General features: G+C 42.1%; 1 protein-coding gene across 1 annotated transcript in view; it reads left to right on the top strand.

Annotated features, from left to right (window-relative positions):
• Positions 1 to 22,364, top strand: part of ASZ1 (ankyrin repeat, SAM and basic leucine zipper domain containing 1) — a 361,039-nt gene that overhangs the window by 95,353 nt on the left and 243,322 nt on the right. The gene's annotated exons all lie outside the window — the stretch shown is intronic.

The following is a 22,364-nucleotide window of genomic DNA, read 5'->3' as shown; positions in this document are numbered from 1 at the left end:
GTTTCGTGCAACAAGCATGTTTTCAAAGGGGTAAGAGCTACTCAGAGGACGCCAGGTATTTATATACAATTGCACATGCGCGGGCGCTATTGCGCGCCGCGTGGAGGGACGGGCGCCTGCACGAGCACGTCACTCGCTGCATCATGCAAACCAATGTGCGCAAGCGTCACCGCCTGCTTATGCGCATGCGTGAGTTACGGTTGGGACAGTGGCATGTACGTCACTCAGCCTCAGAGAGAACGGTACATCACACAACAATTATAAATACCAAGAGGATATGGTCAAGGTGCCCCAAAAGATAATAGTCAGTACATAGTAAAATACATATTGTCTATGGGAAATGCTTAATAAAGACATTATGTTGGAGACCGTGGCTATTTATAACCAAAGAAGGGTAAACGGACTCCAAGGTAAAATACTGCTGGGGCAATAAAACTGCAGATCCAGCTAAGATGTGCTACAAACATAGGTGCATTATCAACACACTTATCTTAAGGGGTAAAACTAACCTTCCATGTCCGATTGGCATTTTAAAATGGGAAAATTATCCATAATAAATATATTATTGTAAATATGAATTGGATCGTACTAAAACAATAGAATAATAAAAAGTAACAAACATCATGAATGAACAACCGCAAATAAAAATGCAATAAATGAAATATCAATGAAATAGAAAGGTGGCATGAAATAAAAACCATAAAAATAAATCCATAAAATTGATCCATATATATAAAAAAATGAGACCAGAACGTTTTTGCCCTTTCATAACGGATTTCTCTACCCAATACAGAGATGTGGCTAAGATCATTAGAAAAAATTGGGCCATTCTAAAAAACGACCCAGTATTAGGGGGAGCACCACCAGAACACCCTGAGATCACGTTTAGGAAAGCCCCTTCTCTCAGACATACCATGGCTCCTAATGTGGTTGATCCCCCAAAGACTATGACTTCATCTTTTGGGCTTAATGGATTTTATCCATGCAATAAGTGTATAGCCTGACGTTTAACGGCTCCCATAAAAGTAAAATTGGGGATTTCAGATCCAACATCACGGGAAAAAGCTACAAAATTCATCCACTTATCACGTGTAATAGTACACACACAGTTTACTTACTGGAATGCCCTTGCAAGCTGCAATATGTGGGGAGAACCACAAGAAGATTGAGAGATCGTCTTTGGGAGCACTATAATAACATTAAGAAAGGCTATAAAGACCATTCGCTCTCTAAGCACTTTCGGGATTACCACTTCAGAGACCCCACTCATTTGATGTTTACGGCTATAGATCTCATTACACCTCAATGGAGAGGAGGACACAAAAGGAGAACAGTATCCCAATTAGAAACTAAATGGATTGTGGAACTGAAATCCTTGTCCCCCCATGGCCTCAACATAGACCTTGATATTAATTGTTTTATCGATATTAGTTGATTTCTTTCATATTCTATTCTATATTTCATAAATTTTATATTAATATGTTAATATTTAACATTATAATTTTTTATACATTTTAAGATTCTTGTTCTTTGAGTCATCACCCAGCGAGCTGGGCTTTATTTATGTTATTCTTCCTCCTTAGATTAATTAGACTTTTTAATTTTGGGATCTTATCCCATATACATTTGTTAATGTCGTAATTTTTACTATATACTTTAACAATACTCTTCTAGTGGCATTTTAGATCCTTTTATATATGGATCAATTTTATGGATTTATTTTTATGGTTTTTATTTCATGCCACCTTTCTATTTCATTGATATTTTATTTATTGCATTTTTATTTGCTGTTCGTGATTTTTGTTACTTTTTTATTATTTTATTGTTTTAGTACGATCCAATTCATATTTGCAATAATATATTTATTATGCATAATTTTCCAATTTTAAAATGCCAATCGGACATGGAAGGTTAGTTTTACCCTTAAGATATGTGTGTTAATAATGCACCTATGTTTGTAGCACATCTTAGCTGGGTCTGCAGTTTTATTGCCCCAGCAGTATTTTACCTTGTGTTTGACTACAACAAAATGGAGTCCGTTTACCCTTCATTGGTTATAAATAGCCATGGTCTCCAACATAATGTCTTTATTAAGCATTCCCCATAGAAAATATGTATTTTACTATGTACTGACTATTATCTTTTGGGGCACCTTGACCATATCCTCTTGGTAGTTATAATTGTTGTATGATATACCGTTCTCTCTGAGGCTGAGTGACTTACATGTCACCGTCCTGACCGTAACTCGAGCATGCGCATAAGCAGGCGGTGAAGCATGCGCACATTGGTTTGCATGATGCGGCGAGTGACGTGCACACGCGCAGTGTTCCGCATAATGCGGCGAGTGATGTGCTCGCGCAGGCGCCCGTCCCTCCATGCGGCGCGCAATAGTGCCCGCGCATACGCAATTGTATATAAATACCTGGCGTCCTCTGGGGTAGCTCTTACCCCTTTGAAAACGTGCTTGTTGCACGAAATATGTCAGGGGAACCTACCCGATTGACGCCCTAGCCGCATACGGCCGTGAGGAAGGCCTGACTGCCATTTTTATGATCGCATGTGAATTTTGTAATTTATTTTGATTTTGGATATAATTACATTGCAATAAACATACTACACTATTAGTACCATTTTGCCCCTTGGCTTGGTTATTTCGAGCCTTATAAGGTGGTGCCATCTGGGAAGGTGTAACCAGGGTGTTGAGCTGTCTTGAGGAGTCTGTGAGCGGAAGGGGAACCCCGAGTGCGAGTCGCTTCATCTCTGAGAGTCCACTGCTGAGCCTGATGGCCCCTCAGTCCTAGACCAGACCTGGATGACACCACATATATGATATACATATAATGCTCTCATTATATGTACTTCTAGTAAGTGCATTATTGTACCGGATTTTCTCATCAGCAATCAAAGGCACGGAACACAGGAGCACTACTTTTGATGAACTTTACCATTCTGTGATTGGACTCACTATCACTCTATCATTTGGTTTATTATAGACTTAAGCATCGCTTTTAGATGTGGCCACCACTGCACTAGTCCTGCACTACCATTAGTGCCCACTTACTCTTTTTATAGATCAACATTTTGGATTATACTAGTTCTTAGCGCTGCATATCTATTTATATCTGTTATTTGTAAGGTGTTAGGTTTACCTTTATATTCTAGCTGCTTTCTCCATATACTAAGTGCTGCGCTCACATTTACTCTTGATATACATATAATACTTTTTTAGTGTCTATAGGCGATTTTGCAAATAAAGAACCGGCGAAGTAAAAAATAAAGTGTGATTTTATTTTATCACGCAATGACTTAAAATAAAGCGTATCATGAACAGTTCTGTGTAGGTAAAACAGAAATATCAAAACAGAAGTTATAAAGATGTGTTACCCTTATTTTCATGGCCGTTGTCTCATGTGCTCTTCCATGTGGTTCTTCTTGTCCTGAGTCTTTAGTAAGAAGACAGAAGTGACGAGTTCTTGTCTTAGAGAATGCACCTGTTCCAGTTTGTCAGTTCTGTGAATAACCATAGCATCTTTATGCCATGCTTGTGTTTGTGTGAGTGTGTGTGGCGCACATCGCATCTCTTAGGATGTCTTTTTATGATGCTTGTATACGTCATAATTTGTGATCTTAGAACCTTGTATGGCAAACAATACTGCTTAGCAGAGCAATTCCATTGAAGGGAGGGGACACTACATATATGGTCTTTTGATTGACAGGCCCATATGTAATGACTGCATAAGCTGGCAATGTTGCATCAGCCTGCTCATGTGACCAGTCTCTCTGTTTAAATGATAATATAAACTAAGAATGTATCTTTACCACATAATATCTCAATGTTGTATAACCAAAAATCTACGTATGTAACACATATTACCAACTTATAAAACATAAACTAAATACAGTACACAGAGATACTATTAGAATATATTCTTTCATACTAATTTTATTTTGGTTCACTCCTGACTCCCATGACATTCTACACTAGAGTTCTTTAACCAGCTATGCCCTTCTATAGAATACTCAGCTTTCAGCTGGTTACTTAGCTAACTCCTTTCTCAGCTATAACTGAAGAAAGTAACACTATCATTGGTTCAAGGCCAATAACATATTTTAATATTAATTATGATTAATTATAAAAAAACAAATATTTTGCAAGCTTGCCATCAATATAATATAAGTGCCAAATTATGAACTTGGAATTCATGTTTATCAGACTTGCAGAAGGAAAGTCCCTTCAGATCTGTAGGACTTTAATGCACAGGCAACCCAGCAGTAGATTTTTACCAGCTGGCCTGCACAGTGTGGGAGACCACAGTCCTTTGAGGAGAAAAGACCTGTGGCGCGTAGTGCTATTACTTGCCTCCTTCGAGGACTGTGATCTCCTGAACACTAAAGGACATATAAGAATTGCATTTGACATACAGCAGGTAAAATATTTTTCTCAGTAAATATATTTCTAAAGGTGCTATTTACATAAAATTTTGTCATATGCTGGTAACAATCCATGCAATTCATACATAAAAAGAAACCAAAACAAATAAGTTCAGAAATTAAGTTATGTGTAATAAAATGGAATGGCACAGTGAATAAGTATTGAACACATGAAGAAAGGGAGGTGCAAAAAAGCATGAAAAGCCAAGAAACCAGCTGAAATCTTTCAGTAATTAGAAAGCAATCTTGCAAGGAGCATTTCAGTTGATCTTCTGACTACCTACCTTCCAGAGACACAGCAACAAGACATCAGTCAGCACCTGAATTATAGCAGCTGTTCTCCAGACACACTATAGCTTCTTGGACCTCATTCATGTCATCATTACCCCATAGTGCTTCCTTTTCTTTTTTTTTTTTTTTTTTTTTTTTTTTAATTTTGCTTTTAGCAATCACAAGGCTCTTAAAAGCTGACAAAAGAGGGCCTAATAGCACTCGATCGACAGATGGCACTGAGGAAAACCAGTGAAACGGCCATGGTGATAGCTATTCCTCTCCATTGCAGCAAGGACATAATGGGGGTTATTTACTAAAGCTGGAGAGTGCAAAATCAGATTCATTTCTGCATAGAAACCAATCAGCGCCTAACCTCAGCTTGTTCAGTTAAGCTTTTGGCAATAAAACCTCGAAGTTGACTGGTTTCTATGCAGAAGTGAGTCTGATTTTGCGCACTCCAGCTTTAGTAAATCCCATATTGTCATGGCTCTCTTTCCCTAATTCAAGCATCCTCTCGGGCCTTCAACAGATGGCCTTTTTGAATAAGGCAGATTTCAGTGCAACTACTGTCTCATTTCTTTGAAAAACCTAATTCCATTCTAGAACCTTTGATTTCCAGGGCCTGAAAGTGCCTTTCTACTTTATCACGACCTGAATAGATTCAGGAGTATGACCCTGAACCTTCTAAACTTTTTCAGGAAGATAAGAGTGAGAGGTTGATGCAGAAGATGATCCTCATGTATCTTATGAGACACAGGCTATGGCTTCACTCAATATGCTATGTACTGTAAGCTCACTTATCGCGTTGGTGAGTACTAGCCTTTGATTGGCTGCACTGGAATTACCTCAGCCTAAACAAGCTGCTATGGCCACAAAATGGCTGGTGATGTCTAGAATGACTTTTTCCTGTAAAGTATTTATTTATTCCTTCCAAACATCACATGTATCACATGTAAAAGATACAAGGCCCTCTCCTCCAATCTTCGCCGACTCTTCTCCACCTTCAATTCTCTACTCTCGCCACCCCCACCTCCACCCAGCACCTCACTCGCTGCCCTTGAGATTACCAATCACTTCAAAATCAAGATTGACACAATTCGCAAGGACATCGCCGCAACTCACACGCCCTCTCAACCCGTCCCTTCTCACACAGCTACCCCCTCATCCCCCTCTCTCTCGACATAACCCGCAGGGACTTCATCGCTGCTAAAAATCCCTCCAACCCCATTCCCCCTCACACAACTACCCCCTCATCACCCCTCTCCCACGGCCCCACCACTGCTCTGACCCCCACTTCCACCCCACCCTACATTCCTCATTCTGAAGCCCCCCCAACACTCCGCACCTTTGACCTTACTACCATCGAGGAAGTCTCCAAGATCCTCTCTGATGCCCGCCTCACCACCTGCCCCCTCGACCCTATCCCCTCACAACTCCTACGACCTCCCTCCCCCTCCATCCTACGCTCCCTCACCCACATCTTTAATCTCTCCCTCTCCTCTGGCACTTTCACCTCCCCTCTGAAACATGCACACATCACCCCCATACTTAAAAAGCCCTCCCTGGACCCCAAAGACCCGAACAACCTCAGACCCATCTCCCTGCTCCCATTTACATCTAAACTCCTCGAGCGCCTAGTCTACACCCGCCTAAGCTCTCACCTCAACGACGACAACCTCCTCGATCCCCTACATTCCGGCTTCCGACCCCTACACTCCACCGAAACTGCCTTACTCAAACTCTCCAACGACCTGCTAACTGCCAAAGCTAATGGCCATTATTCAGTGCTCCTACTCCTTGACCTTTCTGCGGCCTTCAAAACAGTCGACCACCCCCTCCTCCTCAAAAAACTACACTCCCTCGGCCTCAGAGATTCTGCTCTCTCCTGGCTCTCATCCTACCTGTCACAACGCTCTTTCAGCGTTACCTATACTGCTACCACCTCCCCCTCACTCCCCCTCTCTGTTGGGGTCCCTCAAGGCTCTGTCCTCGGGCCCCTTCTCTTCTCCATCTACACCTCCTCCCTTGGCCAACTCATACACTCTCACGGCTTCAACTACCAACTCTATGCTGACGACACACAAATCCATCTCTCAGCCCCCACCTCACCACCTCAGTCTCTGCCCGAATCACACACCTACTGAGCGACATATCAGACTGGATGTCGCTCCACTTCCTTAAACTGAACCTCTTCAACACCGAGTTTCTTGTCTTCCCCCCAGCCCGGACACCACCCCCCATTGACTTCTCCTCCATCACATCCAACAACGCCACCATCAAACCCGCCCTGCAGGCCAGAGTACTTGGTGTCATTCTGGACTCCAACCTATCCTTCCAGCCCCAAGTCCTATCTTTAACAAACTCGTGCAGACTCCACCTCCGCAACATCGCCAAAATACGCACATTCCTAACCCCAGAAACAACTAAACAGCTCATCCACTCCCTCATCATATCACGACTCGACTACTGCAACTCCCTCCTCACTGGCCTGCCTCGCTGCTGGCTATCCCCGCTTCAGTCGATGCTGAATACGGCAGCCAGACTCAATTCACCTTTCCAACCGCTCCATCTCTGCCACCCCCAATCCGCCAATCCCTCCACTGGCTTCCGATTGCGCCAATCCCTCCACTGGCTTCCGATTGCGCAATGGATCAAATTCAAAATCCTAACACTGACGTACAATGCTGTCAACCACACTGCCCCGTACTACATCACTGACCTAATATCCAAGTACCGCCCAGCACGCACACTCCGTTCCTCACAAGACCTCCTTCTCTCCTAGTTCCCTGGTCTCCTCCTCCCATGCCCGCCTCTAGGACTTCTCCAGGGTGTCACCCATCCTCTGGAACTCCCTGCCCCAACCCATCAGATTATCGCCTACTCTCCTTTAGGCGCACCCTGAAAACCCATCTCTTCAGGGAAGCCTACCCCACCCCCTACTAAACCTGCCAACCTCCTCCACTCTTCCTACCACTCCATCCCCCACAGCTATCTTCTCCTGTACCACTATCCCCTCCCTCCTAGATTGTAAGCTCGAAAGAGCAGGGCCCTCGATCCCCTCATGTTTTGCATTGTATTGGTATTGTTCTGTCACATGTTCTGTCCCCCTTTGTAATGTACAGCGCTGAGCGAACCATTGGCGCTTTATAAATACTGTATAATAATAATATTTCACGGTAGTGGATCCTGCCATTTCTGTTCTTAACAAGCATCTCACTGTTCTCATTGACAATGTCCTCTTCATTAAGAATTCTGTCAATAGACGCTTAGAGACCCTGTTGAAGGTAAACTTTGCTTTCACTGTTCCTGCCTTAGTGTCGGTTCACATATATGTGAATTGGATGTGGTTTGAACCTCATCCAGTCCACATGACGTGAAAAAACATTGCTTCCTATGGTGCCTGTTCACATATATCTGGTGCACTGGGGGTGTGGATTCACTGCGGTTTGAAAAAGTCATGTACGATTTCTGAGCAGTGAGGTCCAGTTCAGGTGCTTCTATGGGAACTGTTTCTAAACCGCATGTGTTAACAGGATAATCCTGTCTTGAACCTGATGTAAACCTGACATGAACCGGTGAACAACTACTGTATAAATTTAGCTGTGAAACCTAAGCTTCAATCTACACCAATGCAGCTATGTCCATTCGTTAAACAGTGGCTAACTCGACTGTGCAAATAGAGAACAGGATCCTATCTTTGAGGACCCTGTTCTGCTTGAACAATTGCAGCGTGTGCTGTCAGCGTTTCTTTTTGATGGTGTTTCTTTAAAGCAGTGTTTATCAACTTTATTTTTATTCAAGGCAGACTTTAAAATCCTGCAAAATCTCGAGGCACCCCATTCTAAAATGTAAAAAAACAGAATTAATAATTTTACATATTGTAGCAGCATCCACATATGGAGGACACCCTACAGTAGAGGTGATTTATTCTTACAAAACAAATACACCTTTGCACACTGGCACTTAGTATTCCAGTGTTTCTCTTCTCCCTCACTATAACATGGCCACAGTGCTAATGGAGGGAGTCGGGGGAGAGCAAGCAAGGAAGCCATGCAGCTGCCCGATGTCCTCCTTATCAACCAATTACATCATCGTTTTGTTAGGACGACTGCAGCTGAATTGCATGGTGCTCAAGGTTGTAATGATGCACAATACAAATCTGTGGATTTGTGTAACAAAAAGCAAGCTTAATTAAACTGCTGGCTTCTTGACAATTTGTTGCAATTTTTAAGTATTTTGCCAAGGCACCCCTGAAGAGCCCAGAAGGCAACCTGGTTGAAAACGGCTGCCTTAGAGAATGTAATTTGCTTGCTCTCTAGGAAGACATTGCACTCTGTACAAATGCACAGAATAGTATGTTTAAAGGCTTGGTTGACTGACCCTGCTTACACATAGCAATTTTTGTGCATTTTGATATGCTTTGAACCAGAAGAGTTGCATTGTGTTTAAGACCCTTTGGTTCCTTGGTTTATGTACACTGTTGGTTTAACGCTTGTTTTTCTGAGTATTTTTTTTTTTATCCTTCAGTAAAGTGCTGTTGATAATATACTAGGAGTTGCACCCTTTTTGTTTGATTTTGTTTGTGGAGTTACAAGATTCCGCAATCTTAAGTGGGCTGTATTGGCCTAATAACCCAGTCTAGGTTGAGCATTGACAGTTTTCATTTGTGGCAGTCTGTACAGTTTTTCTGGAATCTTTTAGTGCTATGGTATCCACTGAAAGTTGTCCTTTTTGTTTCACTCAGGCATCCTCCTCTAAATCAAAAGTGGTTCCATCCTTTTTGTTGCTAGCCTTGGACCTCAAAACTATCCAAGCCTACTCAAGTCTTCTTTACAATAAAGGGGTGCCCTCACTGTCTGGAGTAGAGGATGCCTGTTGGCCTGTATGCCAATAGCGAGCATAGATGTTCTGGACCTCTGTTTTCACACTATTATTTCCAGGGGCCTTCAAAATCGAATTCCTATCCCTGTCCACTCCTTGACAATATTCCAGGTTCAACTCAAAAAAAGGCAAGCTCTTAGGCAGCTGTGAGTCAATTTCAGGCACAAGGAGTGGTCATAAAGCTTCAAAAGGTTTTGCTCAAACCTATTCACAGTTGCAAAACCAAAAGGAGGCATTTGCTTAAACCGGTATCTCAGAGTCCACAAACTTTATCATTACGTCTCTCAGAATAGGGGAATTTCTGGTATCAGTAGACATCTAAGATTCCTATCTTTCCCATCCACCAGTGCTTTCTATGCTTTGCTGTGGGAATTCCAACATTAATAATTTGTTGCCCTGCAAATCACGATCTCCTGTACACTAAGTCTTCACATAAGTATTCGCTCCTCTCTTGACTTTAAGCTATTAGGGCATCCATGTCACAGGGTACCTGGGAACCTGCTGCCAAAATACAGTATTCCTAAGCCAGTTTCCTGTTTCCAGCATTCAAAGGACAGTTTAGTTCAAACTTTCAGATGGGTGATCAAAATTAGCAAGTTTGCTCTCCAGCCTTCCCATCGTCTGGAGTGCATAGGGCTAATTGTGTACATGGCCAGGCAAACATTTTCCTTCTGCAGAAAAGGATTTCTTCTTTAAGAACCAACTGTCAAACTCTCAAGTCAACCAAGAATCCTGCGAAACAGTTATGCATGAGGGCTTCGGGCCTCATGGTAGCCTCTTTCAAAGCGATCTCTTTTGCTCACTTCTACTTAAAAACCCTTGCAGATCAACCATCTCATGATATGGGACCAAGAGATACCCTGGCTGTCACAATGGCTGGCTTGGTGATTCATTAGTCCAAGTCCAGACTGGTATATACTCTTCCTCTATTGAGGATTCTTGACTATTCCACAATTACGGTGATACTCCTCACTCAAGTTCAGTCCAGAACGTAATCACTTCAATACAGGGCACTTTCACCCCCTTCCTGCCCAGACCAATTTTCAGCTATTAGTGCTCACAAACTTTGAATGACAATTAGTCACACTACACTTTACCCCAACAACATTTTTTTATATTTTTTTTACACAGCTAGAGCTTTCTTTCGGTGGTGGTTAATGACCACTGGGTTTTTTTTTTTTTTGCGATATAAGCGAAAAAAGAGTGAAAATTTTGAAAAGCACTTTTTTTTTTTTTTAGTTTCTAAGAAAAATTTTTTGCAAATAAGAACTTTTTTTTTTTTCTTTATAAATTTAGACCAACATTTATACTGCTACATTTCTTTGGTAAAAATAACCCAAATCGGGATATATTATTTAGTCTGAATGAAAGTTAGTCTACAGGCTGTGGGACCAATCATTGAAAATTGATCACACCTGATGATCTGATAGCCTAGCTCATTTCTTGAGGCCCTAACATGCCATAAAAGTACAAATACCCCCCAAATGACCCTTTTTGGAAAGTAGACCAAGGTATTTAGCAAGAGGCATGGTGAGTTTTTTTATGACGTAATTTTTTTCCCCACAATTCTTGGTAAAATGAAGATTTTAGTTTTTTTTTTTTTTTTTTTTTTTTTTTTAAACACAGTTATTTAAAAACAAAGTTATTTCTCACACACTATATATGCATACTTGCAATTACACCCCAAAACACATTTTGCTACTCATACTGAGTATGGCGATACATGTGGGACTTTTTTCACAGCCTAGCCATATACAGAGGCTCAACATCCAAATAGCGCCATTGGGTGTTCTAGGGGCCTAAATGACATCTAATTTCTTGACTACCGATCACATTTTTTGAAAGTCCTGGAGCACCAGGACAATGGAATTACCCACAAAATTATCCCATTTTTGAAAGCAAACACCCCAACATATATTCTATGAGGCATACTGACTCTTTTGAACGTGTCATTTTTTTTCCACAAGTTTTTGAAAATTGTGGAAAGAAAGTGAAAACGTATTTTTTACACAAAGTTGTTAATTTATAAGATTTCTAAAATACAGCATGGCCATAGCAAGAATTACACCCCAAAATACATTCTACTACTCTTCTTGAATTTGGTGATACCACATGTTGCAAACGTGTGCAAGAGAGACTGACGCAGTCCGCCATTTTGTTAAGAGTATCCATTTTTCTCCCCTCACTCCCTCCCCCTCCCTCTCTGAGAGGAGACATTTGGCCAGCGTGTGTGTGCTGGTTGTGGGTCACTGGCAGGCCAAGGCATCTCTGAGCTAGGTGCCTAGCTGTCTGGGCGAGCTGTCCCATTTCACACCTCGGAAGAGGTAAGGCAAGCTTTCTCAGGAGTTGAGAGATTCCAACCTAATGAAACCTAACTCAGCATAGGTGACAGAATCGGATAACCTCTGTTAAAACCATTTTCCCCCTATGTCTCATATCTTGGAATATGAGAGACTTGCATAAAAACCGAGCATATCGCCAGATGGGCTAAGTGGAGCCGAACATTTTGGTGGGTCACTCGCCTTGTCTTGGACACACAGGAAAGCAGAAAAATAGATCTCACGAACCGTTCAGTGTAGACTTTCATAATTCATATCTAATCAATCCTCAGACTTGTCTGCATAATAAGCTACCCGCTGGTGGAATGTCACTTGTGCAGATGAAAAGTTATAGGCCAAATATGAGTTATGGGAGATTTTTGCACTAGTTGAGGCATCCACCCATCTTTCCACACCCTAAGCGGAGATTGGTCCTTGACTGCAGAGCCACCCCCTGCTGGGGACTACAAAACAGGCTGTCAGGCCTAAGAGTAGGAAGTTGAAGATGTCTCCCATTTTAACATCAATACCACCTGGGAAGATCCCTGCCTATTTGCTCTCAAACTTGGATGTGCTAACCCAGGACTTTGGCAAGTACCTTAACCCTTTCACCTCTCTCTATCTCTTTGCTGTGCTGTTGGTCTCTGTATGTTTATATATATATATCTTAGTGACATCTTTTTCTGTAAATATTTTTATTGCACCCGTTTGAACTTTTAGTAATAAATCTTTCCTTCTGAAAGTGTTGAACTGTTTCTATAGCGCTGTATTGCAATTTACGAATTCCTGCCTCTAAAGAGTCGCTACTGTGTTTGTTTGACCCTCTGCATAATCGGCCTGTCGTATTATGCAGATGATTCTCAACCATTAGTGTTTTAGCTGATAGCGCCGAGTTTCCTCTTTCTCTGTACAAAAAGGAGGTGGTGGCAGTGTGAAGGGTTAATTGCGTAATTAATCTGACCGAGTAACAACAGGCTGCCGGTACATCGCTTTGTGGTGCATTAGATGGAAAATCGTTGTGCAGGGTGCAGCTGGGTGTGGCATTGTTACGCACGTCACATCGCGGTTTTAGATTGACTAGTTCTTCGGTCACGAGTTTGGTGAGAAGGTCTGGAGTCTGACGCCGCGATCGTGACACCACATGCTTGAAACTGTTTCACAGCCTAGTTAAACAACGGGTAAAAAAAAAATTACATTTGGCTATAGTAGAGCAGTTGTCTGCAGAGGAGAGCAGTGGTCCAGGAAGCAGGCAGAGATGTTGTCTGCAACAGCCAAACGAATAGTCCAGACAACCAGCAGGAACATAGTCCCCAAAAAAGTTCTGGGTTATTGCAGGCAGAGATATGGTCAGCACAGTCAAAGTATTGGTCCAGACAGCATGAAGGAACATCAGGCTTAGGGCCTTGGTCAGGTAAGATATGGCCTCAGGGGTAGAGGCTTTGTCCCACCCAATCTCTTCAAAGCCTCCGGACTTACAGATCCTGATCCGGGAATTACAAAACCCGGTAAAAACCAAAAACTGGTTTTCTCTACTTTGAGGCCCCTCACATATTTGAGACCCCTGCGTTATCTTGCACCCCACTACTACAGTAGCAGGGCAAAAGGTCAGTTCAAGCAGCAGGCATAAAACATGATTAACAGGCTGAGGTCAGTGCAGGTGGAAGGAAGAAACATGGTTTAGAAACAATTCAGACTGCAGACAAAAGCATTGTCGGTAAACAGGCCAGGGTCAGTTAACGTGGAAGGCAGAGAAATGATCAGCACATATTTTAGTGAAGTGTGATAACATGCATAGGCCCGGTTGGGAGGGACATTGGGGACAATGAACACTAGTGTCTCTCCTAACTCCTCCTCTGCTGCATACCTGACGGTTTTTTTTTTTGTTCTTTCTGATTCTGTGGGTGGAGTGTTTTCTGGAAAATGTTGCTTGTGAAGTCTGCTTACACAATCAGAGCAAATTTGTTTTTTAGGTGGATCCTTGCTGGTAGATCAAGTCTTCTATATATTTGAGGAAGGTGGTGGGTCTTTCCGTTTTGACTTTTGATACACATTGTAAATTGCAACTTTTGTATACCAGTAGAGAGACTTTCTTTTTTATAAATAGGGCTGCAGCATCTGATCGTTTAAATTCACCCCTCCCATGAACCGATTATAATTGTAGATACATTCAGGTTTTTGGATGGAACTGCGTCCTCCGTGATTTTTCACCAAGGTGTCATTGTGGATGGTGGACAGGATGTACACATCTCTCTTATCCCTCCGCTTCACGACCAACACTTAATTTCTTAGACTTACAGATTCCCCCCCCCCCCTTTGTAGCCTTGTGGTTACTAAACTTTGTGAGAAGCCCTTTGTATTTTCAGGTGGTACCGCAGGCCAAGGTTTTCTCACGGTACAGGTGCCGGAAAAAGAGCAGACTTGTACAGTAGTTATCAAGGTAAATATAACCTTTTTGGAAAAGTGGGAATGCCAGGTCCCTGACCATTTTATCACTTGTGTCAATTTAGTTTGGGCACTCAGAGGGCTGGAGCTGGGAGTCTTTGCCTTCATACACGCGGAAGGCATGCACATATCCTGTAGCTCTTTCACAGAGCTTGTTCAGCTTCAATCCATACCTGGCCCTTTTACTGGGAATGTATTGCTTGAATCCCAGCTGGCCAGTGAAGTGGACAAGGGATTCATCCACACAAATGTGTTGCTCAGGGACATAAAGTTCATGAAAATGCTTAGCAAAAAAAATTACTAGTGAGCGGATTTTGTATACTTTGTCATAGGTGGGATGATCCCGGGGAGGGCACTGTGAGTTATCATTGAAATGCAGAAATTGCAAGATCAGATCATAGTGTGACCTGGAAATTACAGCAGAATAAATGGGTATATGATAGATGGGGTTGGTGGACTAGTAGGCATGCAATTTTTTTTTTTTTTTTTGTAAGCCCCATATTAAACATAAGGCCCAAAAACATTTTTAACTCCTACATCTGTGAGATGTCTCCATTGAAAAGGATGGGCTTAGGATATATTAGGATTGTTATCAATATATTGCTGGGCAAAAAGTTTAGTCTGGTCCACAATGTATTGAAATAAATCGGCAGGTAAAAACAAACAGAAATCAGTTTCAGGAAAAATTTGCAGCATTGGTCTGCGCACCTGGATGTGCAGTGAAAGGAGGGATGGAAGCTAATCCTGAGCTGGAAGGCAGCCATAATGGGTTTGCCAGGGCGACAGGAAGATATGCTTGGGCCCTAATTCTTGGGGTCTGGTGTGATATTCCAGTGCTGGTACTGGGCCTTTCATCCTGAGGTCTAGTGCCATTGGTGTTAGCTAATTGACTATTAGGGTGTATGGCGCTGCTTGTGGTTGCTTGCTCTTCAGAGTGCCATACCCATTTAGGAGGGACTGTTTCCTCCTCCCATTCGGTCACTGACCCACTGCTTTCTACTAGCTCCCCGCTGCTCTCATCCGTCATACTGAGACTTATGACTCCTCACTACACCCTGTTCCAAATTATTATGCAAATTCTATTTAAGTGTCACAAAGATTAAATATTTTGTTTTTCAGTTTAACTCATGGATGGCATTGTGTCTCAGGGCTCTTTTGATCACTGAAAACAATCTCGGACACCTGCGATAATTAGATTGGCAGGTAAGCCCAATTTAAGGAAAAACTTCTAAAAGGAGGGTGTTCCACATTATTAAGCAGAGCACCATTTTCAAGCAATATGGGGAAGAAAAAGGGTCTCTCTGCTGCCGAAAAGAGTGAAATGGTTCAATGACTTGGACGAGGTATGAAAACATTAGATATTTCACGAAAACTTAAGCGTGATCATTGCACTATTAATAGATTTGTGGCTGATTCAGAGCACAGACAGGTTCGTGTAGATAAAGGCACATTGAGGAAGATTTCTTCCAGATTCATGCATCCGATCAAGAGAGCAGCTGCTAAAATACCATTACATAGCAACAAACAGATATTTGAAGCTGCTGGTGCCTCTGGAGTCCCACGGACATCAAAGTGTCCTCCAGAGTCTTGCAACTGTTCATAAACCTTCTATTCGGCCACCACTAACCAATGCTCACAAGCAGAAACTGCTGCATTGGGCAGAAAAATACATGAAGACTAATTTTCAAACAGTCCTGTTCACTGATGAATGCCGTGCAACCTTGGATGGTCCAGATGGATGGAGTAGTGGATGGTTGGTGGACGGCCACCCTGTTCCAACAAGGATGCGACGTCAGCAAGGCAGTGGTGGAGTCATGTTTTGGGCCGGAATCATGGAAACAGAGCTGGTCGGCCCCTTTAGGGTCCCCGAAGGTGTAAAGATGACCTCTGCAAAGTATGTGGAGTTTATGACTGACCACTTTCTTCCCTGGTACAGAAGGAAGAACTATGCTTTCCGTAATAAAATCATCTTCATGCATGACAATGCACCATGTCATGCTGCAAAGAATACCTCTGCATCAATGGCTGCAATGGGGATAAAAGGAGAGAAAGTCATGGTGTGGTCTCCATCCTCCCCTGACCTCAATCCTTTTGAGAACCTTTGGAGCATCCTCAAGCAAAAGATCTATGAGGGTGGGAGGCAGTTTGCATCCAAACAGCAGCTCTGGGAGGCTATTCTGACATCTTGCAAACAAATTCAAGCAGAAACTGTCCAAAAACTCACAAGTTCAATGGATGCAAGACTAATGAAGCTGCTATAAAATAAGGGGTCCTATGTTAAAATGTAACGTGACCTGTTAAAATGTTTAAAAAGTTAAAATTTCGTTAAAAGTTTGATTGAAATAGCTTTTGATTTTAGTAAATATGCTGCAAACACAACAAATGACAGTTTTCAGTTCTTTACAACCTGTAAAGTGTTTTGAAACTTACTGTGCATAATAATTTGGAACAGTGCAGTGTAAGTTTTTTATGTTTAAAAAAAAATACTGTTATCAGGAGGTTTGTTCAATAAAATTTGAATTGTACTCTTAAAAGTTGATAACATGAGAATTATGCTGACTGTTATTTACATCAATTATTTAGGTAAATGAGAAAAATATAATTTGCATAATTTGGAACAGGGTGTAGTTAAATATTTTTTGGACGTTGCAGTTCTGGTGATTGTGGCTTTATGATGGGTACACTGCTGATGGGCGACTGTGATGTTGAATCTGTGATGGGTACATGGATTAGGCTGCACTGACAGGTCCACTAATGGGCTGCACTGACAGGTCCACTGATGGGCTGCACTGACAGGTAACTCACAGCTCCCGGGTTCAGTGAGAACAGTGGGTTACCACTGTTTGTTTATATTTATGATCACAGCTGATCACGTGGTAAAAAGCCAATGTTATTGGCTCTTTACCCTCAGTGGGGAAGCGCTATGTCCAAGGTCATATGATGCCCACTCAGACGGACGAGCAGTCCGCCTGGCCGTCCATCTGCTATAGGCCGGGTGGGAATGTGTTATTGCACAGACATACAAAGAATCCTGGTGGATCAGCATTGGCCTCTACTGCTGGTCAGTTGCTGGCTTTAACAGCATGATTGCTGGGGATAGGGGCATTTCTGACTGTCATTTTCACCATACTCAAGGTGGGAAAAACTAGTTATCATCAGATCTACTATCACACCTGGAAGGCGTACCTTGGCGCAATACCAGACATCTTACACCATGGGAATATTCTATCCCTCACATCCCCCATATCTTAGGCTTCCTTCTGTCTGGCCTGGAGTGGCATTTAGTTTTACTGTAAAGGAAAAAATTTCTGCTTTACCCATTGTATTCTAGAAACTTTTGGCTGCAAGCTCCCTTGTTAAGAACTTTGTACATGTAGTTTCTCATGTTAATCGCCCACTTCGACCTCCTTTGTCTCTGTGGGATCTCAGTCTGGTACGTTCGATTCTTCAAAGCCCTTCCTTTGAACCGATTCACATTATCCCATTGGGAGTCCTTACCAGTAAGATGGCCTTTTTGGTGGCCATTACCTTTGTCAGGCCTGTCCCCAAATTGACCTTTTGTAATCTTTGATCCTATATCGTAAGAAGGTACATCCTGCTTCCTCTTTCAGCATTGCAAAGTGGTGCAGGCATCTCATTTCCAGAGCTTTATGCCCTCAAAGAGTTATTCTCTTTCCTATCAGGGCCCATTCTACAAGATCTTTATGTGTGTCTTTGGCTTTTCAGCATCAAGTATTTATTCTGCTGATTTGCAAGTTTTCCACCTGGTCTTCTGTTTATATTTTCTCAAAGTTTGTTAAATTTTAGATGTTTTAGAAAGTGTCATGGCTGACTGCAAGTATTAGCAAGTTCGTTGTGATCTGCTTAATAGAAAGGCTTACAAACAGGAAGAGTTCTTCTCTTTAACATACATTGGAGAAGCCCAGCTTGTAAATGTTTAATCAGTTTGTTAGGACTGACCGTGTTCTGCTAGTGAACGGGCACAATTTGGCTGCAAAAGTGGAAATACACTTTAAGGCTCCAGCCCATCTTTATTCATGCACAAAGTAAGTTTACAGATGGTATTCCCATAGAAGGCACCTTCCCATACAGCATAAAAGCAATGTTTTCTACACTCACTGGCCACTTTCTTTGGTACACCTTGCTAGTACCTGGTTGGACCCCCTTTTTCCTTCAGAACTGCCTTAATTCTTCATGGCATAGATTCAACAAGGTGTTGGAAACATTCCTCATAGATTTTAGTCCTGGTTACTGGTGCATTTCTTTCACCTTGAACCAGTCTGCCCATTCTCCTCTGACATCAACAAGGAATTTTCGCCTACACAACTGCCACTCACTAGATATTTTCTCTCTTTCGGACCATTCTCTTTAAACCTTAGAGATAGTTTTGCATCAAAATCCCAGAAGATCAGTTTTTAAAATGCTCAGACCAGCCCATCTGGCACCAACAACCATGCAACGTTCAAAGTTACTTAAAGGAGAAGTACAGCCAAAGCTCTTTTGGCAGTGCTTCTCCTGGGGATCACAGAAGTGAAGTTTGTTCTGCACTCCTGTGACCTGTTTTCAGCTGACAGCGGGCTGAAGTCACTCAGCCGGTTAAGGCTGGGAAAAGATCCTGACTTTAAAGCCCGGATCCACCCCAAAGTCTGGAGCAGCACCTGGCTCAGCCTCTCAGTGAGCCGCTGAGAGCTTGAGACAGCCACTCTCTCCCCCTCCACAGCCCAGCGCTCCAGTGAGCACGGGGGGGCAGAGCAGACAACGGCAACTGACAGTCACCGCTGTCTGCTCAGAGGGGCTGTGAGGACTCCGGTGATCAGCGGTCATGTGATCGCTGAGTTCTCACACTTGGAGCCTGCTGGGTACATATTTAGCATCGGACCGATGCTGTATCCACCTAGTAAATATGATTTGCAATAAAAAAAAAAAATGAATTCCTCTACTTTTCTTTTAAATCTCCCCCCCTTTTTTTTCCCCATTCTGATGCTAGGTTTGAACTTCAAGTTGTTTTCACCACGTCTAGATGCCTAAATGCATTGAGTTGCTGCAATGTGATTGGCTGATTATCAATTTGTGTTACCAAGCAATTGAACAGGTGTACTTTATCAAAGTGGCCATTGAGTGTAGCTTCGTCTCCATTTGTTGCACAGCTTTGTTTCCTCAGAGGTAATTCAGTCTCGGCATCTCTGCTGCTCACACACAGACTAATTCTCGCTCGACTTGGACTTGCTTGTCTGTTAACACAGAGACTGCCTCTGTCTCTTGACTGTCTCCCAACTCTCAATCTCATCAGATGTAAGTTTGATGAGTCTAGTCTAAGAATCTGTTTGAGCTTTGACTGCCCATGTGCTCATCCTTTTTTTTTTTTTTTTTTTTTTTTTTTTTTTAGATCAATCAGCCTCCTCCGGATGCCTGTTTAGATTTTTCAGGAACCCTTTCACTACCCAAACAAGCCATTTCATAAGTAATTACTAAATGTTTATAGTGACACAGTGCCTCTGTCACATTATAATGAGTAAAAGAGATTGATGCCCAGAAAGTCTCATGTAACAACCGAATACAATTATGACACCTCAGTTTTTTCAAGATGAAATGTTAACATTGTACTAGTCTTATGAATAGGCAATAAGTCACTCTGTGGTGACACTTCTGATGTTTCCATTTTTATCCATTTCGTAATTGAAGGTAAAACAAATCTTAACTCCTGAACCCTGGTATGCCACTTTGGCATTTTTAGTAAAACTTTACATATCTTCGCAACTACTTAGTGCATCTAATTAAATTATACTATGTTTTTTTTTTTTCAGGTCAAATTGGGACTTCATTTTGGTAATAAATGGTAATAAATATCGCCTGATTTATTTATCAATGAAAAACTGTCTCAAAATGGTAAAATAAATTCTCTTTAATTGTACAGTACAGGCAACATTTCATACACAGTGGGTTATAGGTATGATGTTTAGATGATTGGACACTGGCAATCTTTTGAGGACATGTCCTTCTGAGGTATTACCCCTATAACTGTACCACACTCCATAGGTCCTCCGTTTTGTGCTGGTATCTGAAATGTGATTTACCTTTTTTCCTTCACGGAGAAATAAACCTTATTACTTTATTATTTTTATTTATTATTTTGTTCATATCTTTCAATCAATCCTTCACTGTCTTCTAATGCTTATACAGATGTAGTGCAACCTCAGTACTACCTTAGAAACTATACCCAAACCCCATGCTGTGGGTAGCCTCTAATGTTTTGGGGAACTGGATCTTGCATGGGCACTGACCTTGGCACTTGGCGCAACCCGTTGAATCTGTTGCAGGGTGCTATATAGGTCTGTACATATCTAGGGTTGTGGTTCATTACTATGGAACCCAGTCCCTTTTCAGGGGTATGTTTACCATGATGGGTGTCCTGGACAGGTAAGCCAGGGTTACCCTATATCTATGACCATTACTGTATAAACATTGCTATGTTTGGAAGGTATTCATTTGACAGTGTATACTTTTCAAACTTGCCACTAAATTTATATCATATAGAGCACAGTCTAAGGTGGATGACCAGGTGTTAAAACACTCCATTTGGTCTCACACACACATTAACGCCACTTCCTCCTAGAGCCCTTCTATGGTACTCAGGTGTTTCCTCCACCCTATTGCCATGAGGATTAATTGTAGGACGTTCTACCCCTGGGTTACCGCATGCTCTTACTGTACAAGCTTATCCTATGTCCCACACTCTTCTTTGTGAGTACCCCACTTCTAATTATGGAGCAGACCTGGCAAAAGGAAGCCAATTCAGAATCTGAGGCAAACTTTCAGTGCATCGCTTGCATCGGAGCAGGAACTGGCCTTAATATTGGCCTCATCATCTAATTCTAGCTCTATTTCACGCTTACAACAAGGGACCTGTATGACTACAGCTGAATTTTCAGCATCCTTGTTACATTACAGCCGTAATACAGCCATATTTGTCCAGGGCTAAAAAATGTACCGCCTCTTCTCTTACTCCCATTTCTCAACCAGAGTCGGATCCTGATATGCTGGTCCTGGAGGACACAGACACTAAAGAAAATGAAGAGGATATGTTGGCAATATTGGAGGAAGGTGTGGAAGATATCTCTCCCCTAGATTGTCACTCTGTTAAAGAGGGAACCTCAGGCAACATGCTTGCTAACTTTGAAAAGCTCATTGCCCCTGTTTGCAAAAGCCTTGGCGTTGCACAACGTGACTCCTCTGTCTCAATATGCCCCTAATGACACAAAAATACCTGCAAAATCCTGCAAAACATTCACTGTTAATGAGCAGATAGAATATACAGTCTAAGATTGGGTTACTCTTGAATGGATTTTCACTCCACTCCAAAAAAACTTTGTGAAACTCTATCCAGTATAAAAAAAATGGGCTATTCATGTAGGTGAGCCTGCCATCTCTGTCCTCAGCAAACACCTCTCCATATCTATTAAAGATGTTCATTCATTCAAAGATTATGCAGATAGAAAATTTGAGACACCCCTAAAAGCACTCTTTACTTTTGCAGGCCCAGCTCTGCAACTAGCCATCACAATTTCAATGTGTTTGCTTTTTTTGTTTGGATGCCCTAGAACACATGTGAAAAGCCTCCAGAATGGCCCTTATCTCCACATGCACAGAATCTTATGGGTAAAAGCTTGGACAGCTGAAGATACCTGAAAAAGGCACCTCACACATACTCCTTTCCAAGGAAGATGTGTTTGGTGAGGCACTTATCCAATTCATTAAAGAGGTCATGGGTGGGAAGGCTTTATTTCCATAGTGGAAGGTTTTAAAATGAAGAGGCACCCTCACTTTTAAGAGTGGGGGACATCTGTTAGAGTTTTCCTCTCTGAGTAACAGACATTAGACAAGTGGGTTCAGATAGTGGTTTCCAAGAGATATAAGACTCTTAACACCTCACTGCTTTCTTCTTTCAAATTAGCCAGAATGCCCTGAACCACCTCCTGTCCCAGGGAGTGGTTGTGCTAGTACTGCCACAAGACAGATTCA

The sequence above is a fragment of the Staurois parvus genome, unplaced genomic scaffold (genome assembly GCF_062004578.1).
Source record: "Staurois parvus isolate SC_StPar_1 unplaced genomic scaffold, SC_StPar_1.0 ptg000120l, whole genome shotgun sequence".
Classification (NCBI taxonomy): Eukaryota; Metazoa; Chordata; class Amphibia; order Anura; family Ranidae; genus Staurois; species Staurois parvus.
Note: the sequence above shows the minus strand (reverse complement) of the source record. Positions and strands in the feature narration are given on the sequence as shown.